The sequence below is a fragment of the Balaenoptera physalus genome, assembly GCF_965194825.1.
Source record: "Balaenoptera physalus genome assembly, chromosome: 18".
Classification (NCBI taxonomy): Eukaryota; Metazoa; Chordata; class Mammalia; order Artiodactyla; family Balaenopteridae; genus Balaenoptera; species Balaenoptera physalus.
The window spans coordinates 53,298,406-53,311,794 of record NC_138899.1 but is presented as its reverse complement, the minus strand read 5'-3'; the positions used below and the strand labels follow the sequence as shown (position 1 = coordinate 53,311,794).

General features: G+C 39.0%; 1 long non-coding RNA gene across 1 annotated transcript in view; it reads right to left on the bottom strand.

The window, feature by feature from the left end:
• LOC309647959 overlaps positions 1 to 12,521 on the bottom strand; it is a 128,550-nt gene extending 116,029 nt beyond the window's left edge. The window contains exon 1 of the long non-coding RNA XR_014256416.1: positions 9,116 to 12,521. This is a non-coding gene — a long non-coding RNA (uncharacterized lncRNA). The remainder of the gene's footprint in view (positions 1 to 9,115) is intronic.
• Between the last annotated feature and the right edge of the window lie 868 nt (positions 12,522 to 13,389).

Sequence of the window (13,389 nt, the reverse complement as noted above, 5' to 3'; positions counted from 1 at the left end):
CTTTCAGTTTCTAGCTGGTTTCCTTGGTGAAATTACATAACTTCTCATGTTATTGTGATGATTAAATTACTTGATTATGTATAAAAAGCTTTACAATGCCTTGAATACATATATCAAAACACAACAAATATTAATATTTATTAATAGAAGTATTATAATATCAGAATATTGATATTGATAATAATTATAATACTTTCAGCTTGGATACTAATTCACTGCTTAAACTTGGGAAGACATTTTTCTGGATTTTAATTCTCCATCCTTGTGCTAAATGAGAGATGGGGGAAAAAATTCCTGGTACATTAATGCTCAAAAATTCTATGGTATACTGTATCAGCTTGATTGCACAACAATGTCTATTAAGGTAACTTGACAGTGAAGCCATGGCCCATTAACATATCTCAACCAATTATGACTTACGCTATATCAAATATCTTACTAAAACAAGTTAAAATAGAAGCTTGGGAACATTTACGTGTAAAAACAAATCAAAGGAAAGGATTTCCTCATCATAAAGTCAGTCTTACTCATTTGACTTCACATATGCTTTCTTGAGTGAGAGATAGAAATATAGTTAACAACAGTGAGATTAAAGCAGAATTTATCCCCGTTATTAACACAAGCCCAAGGAAAAAAGTATATTTCTTAGTGACTAAAATAGAAAAAAAATACATAAGTTGCTCTTGTAGAATTTTATCCTATCCAAATGCATGGAAATGTCCATGTGCCTGTTCAGGGTACCAGAGGACTGTTATTTGACCTTCAGCAATCTGACACACGCTAATTGGAAGCCAAAACTTCCTGCTAATTGGCAGCATCTGGGAAAGTCAGGACATTGCATATGCAGTCCACCCACAATGAAGGAGAAACCAAAAGTTAAGTGTTTTTGCTCACCCACTCCATGCTGAGCCAGAAGGAATAGTTGTTAAGAGTATTTTTCATTCAAATAGAACCACATCTTTGTTTTTGTGTGGTCGGGATTGTGAGGGGGGGGGGGTAGGGGAGTGGGGGGGGGGCGACGGCGGGATTCATGAAAGCTGGCTAAACTCTGGCAGTTCCCAGAGCTAGATGACTTAGGAGCCAGTCCTACAAGTGGTAACCATAACAGTTGGGGTGCCAGATGTGTGGACACACTTTTTCCAGGGAGAAGCTAGAGACATGGTTTTGCTTTTGGTGCCACCTGGGGGGAGACAGCAGGGATCCAGCCCACCAGCTCTATAAGGCTACTGGGAGGATCCTAGTCAGCTCCCATATGCAGGCTGATTAGAGGCCAGAAGCTAATGTAGCAGCTAAGAAAGTATGTAGTCAAATCTCTTCCAGGGAGAAACTGGGAGACTGGTGTTTTTGCCTGTTCGCCTTGCACTGAGCCCAGGCGTATAGCCTTGAAGTGTGCTCTCATGCCCATTTAAACTTGCTTCTTTTTTTGCTAGAGTGGTGCTGTAAGTCTCCTGAATGCAAACTCTGTTAGCTGTCAGTGCTAGGTGATTTGGGAGGCTTATCCTTCAGGTAGTTTTAGGTAGCTAGTCAGACATGAGCAGGTCCACCGCATCCTGGAGGGGGTCGTCTTTCCTTCCCCCGCTTGGACACTGTTAATCAGAGCACATCCAGAGATCCTCCTTCTTCTAGTCAAGGACCACCAATAAGTGTCCAACCTTATATCAGGACCAAGCAACATAAAACCACCAGCACAGCTTGGTGCAGGCACACCAAGACCTAAAAGGTGACTCAAAGTAACCTGGGGTTCATTAGGTCATAATTATAATAAATTAGCATTGCAGTTTTTGCCCCCCCCCCCGCCCCCGCCATGGGTGATTACAGGTAAATGCCTGCACAATAAGGGAAAGGTTATACAACCTAAAACTGTCAATCAACTTGTCAGTCAAATAACCTAGGATGTAGGGAGGGACTGCAACCACTCTAAAAAACCCAACCCTACCCTCCCTGCAGGACTGCCTCTGGTTTCCAGACAGCCCACTCTCATCCTTTCCTGAGACTGTACTCTTGCTCTGCTTGATAAAACTCCTGCTGCTTGAAACTGCTCTATGTCCCTCATCTGAATTCTTTCCCTTAAGAGGACAAGAACCAAGGAAATCACCATTCTGTCGGTAACAGTAGCAGCCATAAGAGTTGGGGCACTAGGGGTCTGGGCAAGATGGCGGAAGAGTAAGACGTGGAGATCACCTTCCTTCCCACAGATACATTAGAAATATATCTGGAACTGCTCTTACAAAACACCCACTGAACGCTGGCAGAAGACATCAGACCTCCCAAAAGGCAAGAAACTCCCCACGTACTTGAGTAGGGCAAAAGAAAAAAGAAATAACAGAGACAAAAGAATAGGGATGGGACCTGCACCAGTGGGAGGGAGCTGTGAAGGAGGAAAGGTTTCCATGCACTAGGAAGCCCCTTCGTGGGCAGAGACCGCGGGTGGCAGAGGGGGGAAGCTTCAGAGCCACAGAGGAGAGCGCAGCCACAGGGGTGCGGAGGGCAAAGCGAAGAGATTCCTGCACAGAGAATCGGTGCCGAGCAGCACTCACCAGCCTGAGAGGCTTGTCTGCTCAGCTGCCGGGGCGGGCGGGGCTGGGAGCTGAGGCTTGGGCTTCGGTTAGATCCCAGGGAGAGGACTGGGGTTGGTGGTGTGGACAAAACCTGAAGGGGGCTAGTGCACCACAGCTAGCCGGGAGGGAGTCCGGGAAAAAGTCTGCAGCTGCCGAAGAGGCAAGAGACTTTTTCTTGCCTCTTTGTTTTGCAGTGCAAAAGGAGAGGGGATTCAGAGAGCCGCCTAAACGAGCTCCAGAGCCGGGCACGAGCCGCGGTTAAAAGCGCGGACCCCAGAGACGGGCATGAGACGCTAAGGCTGCTGCTGCCGCCAGCAAGAAGCCCGTGTGAGAGCACAGGTCACTATCTACACCTTCCCTCCTGGGAGCCTGTGCAGCCCGCCACTGCAAGGCTCCCGTGATCCAGGGAAAACTTCCCCGGGAGAACGCATAGCGCGCCTCAGGCTGCTGCAACGTCACGCCGGCCTCTGCCACTGCAGGCTCGCCCCGCATCCGTACCCCTCCACACCCCATGCCGGAGTGAGCCAGAGCCCCCGAAGCAGCTGCTCCTTTAACACCATCCTGTCTGAGCGAAGAACAGACTCCCTCAGGCGACCTACATGCAGAGGCGGGTCCAAATCCAAAGCTGAACCCCGGGAGCTGTACAAACAAAGAAGAGAAAGGGAAATTTCTCCCAGCAGCCTCAGAAGTGGCGGATTAAAGCTCCACAAACAACTTGATGTACCTGCATCTGTTGAATACCTGAATAGACAACAAATCAACCCAAATTCAGGATGTGGACTTTGGGAGCAGGATATATTAATTTTTCCCCTTTTCCTTTTTTTGTGAGTGTATATGTGTATGCTTCTGGGTGAGATTTTGTCTGTATAGCTTTGCTTTCACCATTTGTCCTAAGGTTTGGTCCGTCCTTTTTTTTTTTTTTTTTTAAACTTAAAAAACTTTTTTTCTTAATAAATTTTTTCTTAATAATTTTTCCTTATTTTTTATTTTAAAAAATTAAAACAAAAATTTTTCTTAATAAATTTTTTCGTAGTAATTTTTTCCTTATTTTTTATTTTAAAAAATTAAAAAAAAATTTCTTAATAAATTTTTTCTTAATAATTTTTGTCTTATTTTTTATTTTAATAGCTTTATTTTATTTTGTTTTATTTTATTTTATCCTCTTTCTTTCTTTGTTTCTTTTTTTTCTCCCTTTTATTCTGAGCCATGTGGATAAAAGGCTCTCTGTGCTCCAGCCAGGCATCAGGGCTGTGCCTCTGAGGTGGGAGAGCCAACTTCAGGACCCTGGTCCACAAGAGACCTCCCAGCTCCACGTAATACCAAATGGCAAAAAAATCTCTCAGAGATCTCCATCTCAACATCAAGACCCAGCTTCACTCAACGACAAGCAAGCTACAGTGCTGGACACCCTATGACAAACAACTAGCAAGACAAGAACACAGTCCCATCCATTAGCAGAGAGGCTGCCTAAAATCATAATAAAGCCACAAACACCTCAAAACACACCACCAGACGTGGATGTGCCCACCAGAAAGACAAGATCCAGCCTCATCCACCAGAACACAGGCACTAGTCCCCTCCACCAGTAAGGCTCCACAACCCACTGAACCAACCTTAGCCACTGGGGACAGATACTAAAAACAATGGGAACTATGAACTTGCAGCCTGTGAAAAGGAGACACCACACACAGTAAGATAAGCAAAATGAGAAGACAGAAAAACACACAGCAGATGAAGGAGCAGGATCAAACCTACCAGACCTAACAAATAAAGGAAATAGGCAGTCTATCTGAAAAAGAATTCAGAATAATGATAGTAAAGATGACCCAAAATCTTGGAAATAGAATAGACAAAATGCAAGGAACATTTAACAAGGATGTAGAAGAACTAAAGAGGAACCAAGCAATGATGAAAAACACAATAAATGAAATTAAAAATACTCTAGATGGGATTAATAGCAGAATAACTGAGGCAGAAGAATGGGTAAATGACCTGGAAGATAAAATAGTGGAAATAACTACTGCAGAGCAGAATAAAGAAAAAAGAAAGAAAAGAAATGAGGACAGTCTCAGAGACCTCTGGGACAACATTAAACACACCAACATTCGAATTATAGGGGTCCCAGAAGAAGAAGAGAAAAAGAAAGGGACTGAGAAAATATTTGAAGATTTTATAGTTGAAAACTTCCCTAATATGGGAAAGGAAATAGTTAATCAAGTCCTGGAAACACAGAGAGTCCCATACAGGATAAATCCAAGGAGAAACACGCCAAGACACATATTAATCAAACTATCAAAAATTAAATATAAGGAAAACATATTAAAAGCAGCAAGGGAAAAACAACAAATAACACACAAGGGAATCCCCATAAGGTTAACATCTGATCTTTCAGCAGAAACTCTGCAAGCCAGAAGGGAGTGGCAGGATATACTTAAAGTGATGAAGGAGAAAAATCTACAACCAAGATTACTCTACCCAGCAAGGATCTCATTCAGATTTGATGGAGAAATTAAAACCTTTACAGACAAGCAAAAGCTGAGAGAGTTCAGCACCACCACACCAGCTTTACAACAAATGTTAAAGGAACTTCTCTAGGCAAGAAACACAAGAGAAGGAAAACACTTACAACAACAAACCCAAAACTTTTAAGAAAATGGGAATAGGAACATACATATCAATAATTACCTTAAATGTAAATGGATTAAATGCTCCCACCAAAAGACACAGACTGGCTGAATGGATACAAAAACAAGCCCCGTATATATGCTGTCTACAAGAGACCCACTTCAGACCTAGGGACACATACAGGCTGAAAGTGAGGGGATGGAAGAAGATATTCCATGCAAATGGAAATCAAAAAAAACTGTAGTAGCAATTCTCATATCAGACAAAATAGACTTTAAAATAAAGACTATTACAAGAGACAAAGAAGGACACTATATAATGATCAAGGGATCAATCCAAGAAGAAGGTATAACAATTGTAAATATTTATACACCCAACATAGGAGCGCATCAATACATAAGGCAAATACTAACAGCCATAAAAGGGGAAATCGACAGTAACACAATCATAGTAGGGGACTTTAACACCCCACTTTCACCAATGGACAGATCATCCAAAATGAAAATAAATAAGGAAACACAAGCTTTAAATGATACATTAAACAAGATGGACTTAATTGATATTTATAGGTTCTTCCACCCAAAAACAACAGAATACACATTTTTCTCAAGTGCTCATGGAACATTCTCCAGGATACATCATATCTTGCGTCACAAATCAAGTCTTGGTAAATTTAAGAAAACTGAAATCCTATCAAGTATCTTTTCCGACCACAACGCTATGAGACTAGATTTCAATTACAGGAAAATATCTTTAAAAAATACAAACACATGGAGGCTACACAGTACACTACCTAATAACGAATTGATCACTGAAGAAATCAAAGGGGAAATTAAAAAATACCTAGAAACAAATGACAATGGAGACACGACGACCCAAAACCTATGGGATGCAGCAAAAGCTGTTCTAAGAGGGAAGTTTATAGCAATACAAGCCTACATTAAGAAAAAAGAAACACCCTAACCTTGCACCCAAAGCAATTAGAGACAGAAGAACAAAAAAACCACAAAGCTAGCAAAAGGAAAGAAATCATAAAGATCAGATCAGAAATAAATGAAAAAGAAATGAAGGAGACAATAGCAAAGATCAATAAAACTAAAAGCTGGTTCTTTGAGAAGATAAACAAAATTGATAAACCATTAGCCAGACTCATCAAGAGAAAGAGGGAGAAGACTCAAATCAATAGAATTAGAAACGAAAAAGGGGAAGTAACAACTGACACTGTAGAAATACAAACGATCATGAAAGATTACTAAAAGCAACTCTATGCCAATAAAATGGACAACCTGGAAGAAATGGACAGATTCTTAGAAATGGACAACCTGGAAGAAATGGACAGATTCTTAGAAATGCACAACCTGCCGAGACTGAACCAGGAAGAAATAGAAAATATGAACAGACCAATCACAAGCACTGAAATTGAAACTGTGATTAAAAATCTTCCAACAAATGAAAGCCCAGGACCAGATGGCTTCACAGGGGAATTCTATCAAACATTTAGAGAAGAGCTAACACCTATACTTCTCAAGCTCTTCCAAAGTATTGCAGAGGGACGAACACTCCCCAACTCATTCTACGAGGCCACTATAACCCTGATACCAAAACGAGACAAAGTTGTCACAAAGAAAGAAAACTACAGGCCAATATCACTGATGAACATAGATGCAAAAATACTCAACAAAATACTAGCAAACAGAATCTAACAGCACATTAAAAGCATCATACACTATGATCAAGTGGGGTTTATTCCAGGAATGCAAGGATTCTTCAATATATGCAAATCAATCAACGTGATACATCATATTAACAAATTGAAGGAGAAAAACCATATGATCATTTCAATAGATGCAGAGAAAGCTTTCAACCAAATTCAACACCCATTTATGATAAAGGCCCTGCAGAAAGTAGGCATAGAGGGAACTTTCCTCAACATAATATAGGCCATATATGACAAACCCACACCCAACATTGTCCTCAATGGTGAAAAGCTGAAACCATTTCCACTAAGATCAGGAACAAGACACGGTTGCCCACTCTCACCACTATTATTCAACATAGTTTTGGAAGTGTTAGCCACAGCCATCAGAGAAGAAAAAAGAAATAAGAGAAATCCAAGTCGGAAAAGAAGAAGTAAAGTTGTCACTGTTTGCAGATGACATGATACTATACATAGAGAATCCTAAAGATGCTACCAGAAACCTACTAGAGCTAATCAATGAATTTGGTAAAGTAGCAGGATACAAAATTAATGCACAGAAATCTCTTGTATTCCTATACACTAATGATGAAAAATCTGAAAGTGGCATCAAGAAAACACTCCCGTTTACCATTGCAACAAAAAGAATAAAATATCTAGGAATAAATCTACCTAAGGAGACAAAAGACCTGTATGCAGAAAATTATAAGACACTGATGAAAGAAATTAAAGATGATACAAACAGATAGAGAGATATACCATGTTCTTGGATTGGAAGAATCAACATTGTGAAAATGACTCTACTACCCAAAGCAATCTACAGATTCAATGCAATCCCTATCAAACTACCACTGGCATTTTTCACAGAACTAGAACAAAAAATTTCACAATTTGTATGGAACCACAAAAGACCCCGAATAGCCAAAGTAATCTTGAGAACGAAAAATGGAGCTGGAGGAATCAGGCTCCCTGAATTCAGACTATAGTACAAAGCTACAGTAATCAAGACAGTTTGGTACTGGCACAAAAACAGAAACATAGATCAATGGAACAGGATAGAAACCCAGAGATAAACCCACGCACATATGGTCACCTTATCTTTGATAAAGGAGGCAAGCATATACAGTGGAGAAAAGACAGCCTCTTCAATAAGTGGTGCTGGGAAAACTGGACAGGTACATGTAAAAGTATGAAATTAGAACACTCCCTAACACCATACACAAAAATAAACTCAAAATGGATTAAAGACCTAAATGTAAGGCCAGACACTCTCAAACTCTTAGAGGAAAACATAAGCAGAACACTCTATGACATAACTCACAGAAAGATCCTTTTTGACCCAACTCCTAGAGAAATGGAAATAAAAACACAAATAAACAAATGGGACCTAATGAAACTTAAAAGCTTTGGCACAGCAAAGGAAACCATAAACAAGACCAAAAGACAACCCTCAGAATGGGAGAAAATATTTGCAAATGAAGCTACTGGCAAAGTATTAATCTCCAAGATTTACAAGCAGCTCATGCAGCTCAATAACAAAAAAACAAACAACCCAATCCAAAAATGGGCAGAAGACCTAAATAGACATTTCTCCAAAGAAGATGTACAGATTGCCAAGAGACACATGAAAGAATGCTCAACATCCTTAATCATTAGAGAAATACAAATCAAAACTACAATGTGATATCATCTCACACCGGTCAGAATGGCCATCATCAAAAATCTAGAAACAATAAATGCTGGAGAGGGTGTGGAGAAAAGGGAACCCTCTTGCACTGTTGGTGGGAATGTAAATTGATACAGCCACTATGGAGAACAGTATGGATGTTCCTTAAAAACCTAAAAATAGAACTACCATACGACCCAGTGATCCCACTACTGGGCATATACCCTGAGAAAACCATAATTCAAAAAGAGTCATGCACCCCAATCTTCACTGTAGCTCTATTAATGATAGCCAGGAAATGGAAGCAACCTAAGTGTCCATCATCGGATGAATGGATAAAGAATATGTGGCACATATATACAATGGAATATTACTCAGCCATAAAAAGGAATGAAGTGAATGTATTTGTAGTGAGGTGGATGGAGATAGAGTCTGTCATACAGAGTGAAGTAAGTCAGAAAGAGAAAAACAAATACAGTATGCTAACACATATATATGGAATCTAAGGAAAAAAAAAAAAAAGGTCATGAAGAACCCAGTGGCAAGACGGGAATAAAGACACAGACCTACTAGAGAATGGACTTGAGGATATGGGGAGGGGGAAAGGTAAGATGTGACAGGGTGAGAGAGTGGCATAGACATATATACACTACCAAATATAAAATAGATAGCTAGTGGGAAGCAGCCGCATAGCACAAGGAGATCAGCTCAGTTCTTTGTGACTACCTAGAGGGGTGCGATAGGGAGGATGGGAGGGAGCGAGACGCAAGAGGGAAGAGATATGGGAACATATGTATATGTATAACTGATTCACTTTGTTATAAAGCAGAAACTAACACACCGTTGTAAAGCAACTATACTCCAATAAAGATGTTAAAAAAAAAAGAGTTCGGGCACTAGGTGTATGGACAAGCTCCTTTAAAGGAGAAGCTAGCAACTTGGCTTTAAATATTATTATAGTGAGTGGGATGGAGAGGGTGGAGAAATGTCTCCCTAGCTCTTTTGTGCTCTGGCAATAATTCCAGTCAACCCCTAGGCAGGCTAGTTAAAAGCCAGAAAACTTCTAGTCATCCAGCACCTGGGAAAGAATGTCATCAAACTCTGTCAAAGTCCTTCTGGGGGAGAACTGGGAGACTGGCATTTTTGTCTGTTCCCTTGGCACTGAGCCAGGAGTAGTAGCTATGCTGAGCACTCATACACCTGTTTAACAAATTCTCTTTTTTTAATATATCCCTTTGGGACTCGTGAATGTAAGCCCCGTCGGCTATCAGAGCTGGGTGATTTGGGGGTCTGTCCCTTGGGTGGCAGCCTTAAAAGATGGGATGCTATTTTGACCCAAAATCTTTCCTCTTCAGAGAGGCTGGAAGTTGAGGATTCCCTTCCAACTGTAAGTGAAACGGAGTCCCACTAAAACTGAATTCCCTTGTCAAGTTTATGATTAATCTCTGTATCTAAAATTTTATTCTCTTTTTATTCTGCCCCTGTTTCCTTCAGGACTGAGGATTATCAAAGAAAAGGGGAGATTGAAACCAAGCAGGACCTTCCTAGACCTTTCCAGGTACAAAAGCCCGTACATGCCCCCTCTTTCTTATTTGTAGAAAAAAGCAGTTTAGTCTCAGGGCTTCCTAGAGTTCAAAAGAGAAGACTCAAGCAGTTAATGATTAGAACAATAGAGTCACAAGACTCCTAGTTTTTACTGAAGGCACATAGATAACAATCTGATGCATATCTTTGAGTTGTTCAGCAGAAACTAAAACCATCCACCATGGAGGATGGTGACTACATACTGACCACAAGCATGTAGATCCCAGACTGATTAGAACCAGGAGATGGGTGACTGAGGTTCCTGAAACATGACCTTGTTACCTCACTACCAACCAATCAGAAGAATGTCCACAAGCTGATCAGGCATCCTATGACCCTCTTCCCTAACAGTGTACTTAAAAACCTTTGCCTAAAAACCACAGGGGAGTTTGTGTCTTTTGCGAATGAGCTTCCTGTTCTCCTTGCTTGGTTCATTGCAAATAAATGCTGTACTTTCCTTCACCTAGTGTCAGTAGATTGGCTTTGATGCACGTCAGGAAGCAGACTCAAGCTCGGTTCAGTACATAAGGCTCTGAACTGGGAATGGGGTTTATGGCAAGAGTGTGTCTCAGCCTTTCATCTCCATTTTAATGTTGTATTTTCTCAGTTGCCCAATGAGTAGGAGTCATTCAACTAGTTTCTGGATTTCTTGCAGAGGAAATTGACCCATTGTAGCTGTATATTTGGTATAACGGTAGGAGGAGGAAGATTCAGGTGTCTCCCATTGGACCATGTTGGTGACATCTATCCTTAACTCTTGTAAGATATTCTGTTTGATGACGATTGTTTTTGCCAGTAGAAATAGAAATGAGATCACCATTCATACATAAATGTGTGTTTTACAACTCTTCTAAGAATTATTCAAGATGGGTATGAAAAGAATTTTTAAAATAGAGCACATGTCTCTAAACAGACATACCTTCTTCCTTGCCTTTCATTACAAAATGAAGTTAGATGAAAAAAATAAATATATTCTCAACTGCATAATTTAAATTGTTGTGAAAAAAGATATAATGTACACTTAAATTGGGCAAAAGAAAATTGAAAACTTAAACATCAAAAGACAATTATAAACCTTTATTGAAGTTTAATTATATAAGAGATTCATGTTAGATGTTTTGTATCAACTCATTAAGTATGTTTTAATTCTGTACTTACAAATTTAAGGAATAGATTTCCTTTCTCACATAGGGTGCTTGGGGAAATAACAAAGTAATAAGACAGTGTTTGAAGGAAAGTTAATTTAAGAAATTAAATGACCCAGTATAATAAATTTCACATGGAGTGACATTTGAGCAATACACCATAGTGCTTAAGGTGGCATGTAGTTATTGTGAATTAATTTCCACTCTGGTTATTTTATTAATTTATGTTGTTTAGCAAAATAACAGCAATATACCAGAGAAGTGCTAAAAATTTGTCATTGATTGATTGATTGATATTTTAGCTAAGTTGCAGTTGTAACACCATCATATACCTGTTGTAAGTATTTTTATTAGATTTTGTATGTGCAAGGGTGTTTCATAATAATTTGGTGAATAAACAGTAGCTTCAAATCTAAAAAGGGTTTATCACTTTGCCCAGGATATATTCATTTCCATTCATATCTCTTCTTTCTTTTTATCCCAGACAAGTTGCAGGAGAAACTTACGGTTCCTTGTTTCATATATATGATTCTGTGTATCAGCATGCAGTAGTATCTTAAATCAATGCATTTTTCTAAATCAATGTAAACCTAGGAAACTAAATAAAGTAATATTATATTTTGCAAAATGACGAATCTTGGTGAGAATAATAAAATCACATTTTTACTGTTTATGAACAAATTTTTTACCTCAAACATATCAATTTTACCCCCTGTATGTTCAGGTTTGCTTTTCTCTGTCACTTACAATTATTATTTAAATAAATAAACATTTAGAGAAAAGTTTGTGAAATCATGATATTTCACATATAAAGAGAAGAAGTAGGAATAAGGTGGTGGCATAAGTTTGAATATTGCATTTTTCTCCTGGATATCATACAGTAAAAGAAAACTCCTCAAAGTACATCTTCAGCAAAACTAGGAGACTTGGATGATTAAAAAATTTAAATTACTTGAGACTACAGTCAAAATTACTGATAACAGCAAAACTGATGGATGGTAAGCCACAAAGGTATAAAGGGAAAGAGAATGCAGAGGCGTCTAGCTATGTTAGATCCTGAAGTCAATATCAGGCAAATGTTCCTACGAAGAAAAGAGACCCCACCCTACACAGTGAACAGCTCTGAGCAGAGCTGAGTCGTAAGAGGACATCATGGCTGGTGGAGTTGGAAAATCAAGGTTTGGTGAAGGACTGGGGGTAGGGTGGGGGGGAGATTGAGGTGGCAGACCTTAGAAATGGAGTGGTCATTTTGGAAGTCTTAGGTAGAACCAGCCAATAAATGAATGGGGGAATTCAGCACTGAATCTAGAGTATTCCTGAAACAAGTATGTTTTCGGAACAGAAGAAGTGTAGCTACACAAAGAAGCTATATTTCAGTGAAACAATCCATGTCTGTGGGTACAGAGAAAGAAGCCCTTAAGCTGATTAAACTAATAAACAAGACTTCATTTCACCCTCTGTCATGGGAACCTCCTGCTAACAACTGATATAGCAAAATCTAACTCATTTAAATAACAGTAACACAAACATAAACATAATATGCATACAAATATACCACAAAAAAGCAATATGAAAGAATGCAACAAATTCTTGAACATATCCTTGTGATTCTGAAAAAATGTTATAAAACAGGGAAAACTTCCAACCTAATATTTAATCTTGAATTTAAAAAAATTAGAAAATGTCAACTATGAAAGACAACCAGAAACAATAAAAATAAAAATTCAGTGATATATCTAGACAAAAAGAGGTATTAACCAGATATCATGAAGGAAAGACATAAAAGAAAAATATACATCTTTAACAGAAAGGCCACAGGTATCCCGGTGAATATAAGGTGAAAATATACCATAAAAATTTTAATATGACATATTTTTCACTGGTCAAAAGCAAAGAAATGTAAGAGACAAAAATGATTAAAAAGGTAAAAGAAACTATAGAAGACAGGCAAAGGGGAACCAACACATGGATAAGTATAGTTCCTGGAAAGAAAAGCTAAAACAATGGAACAAAACTTTAGAAACATTCCTGGCTTTAAAAACAAAACAAAACAAAACAAAAAAAACCTCTGAATTCAGATTGTCAAAGACATATAATTTCACGTAATAGTTACCT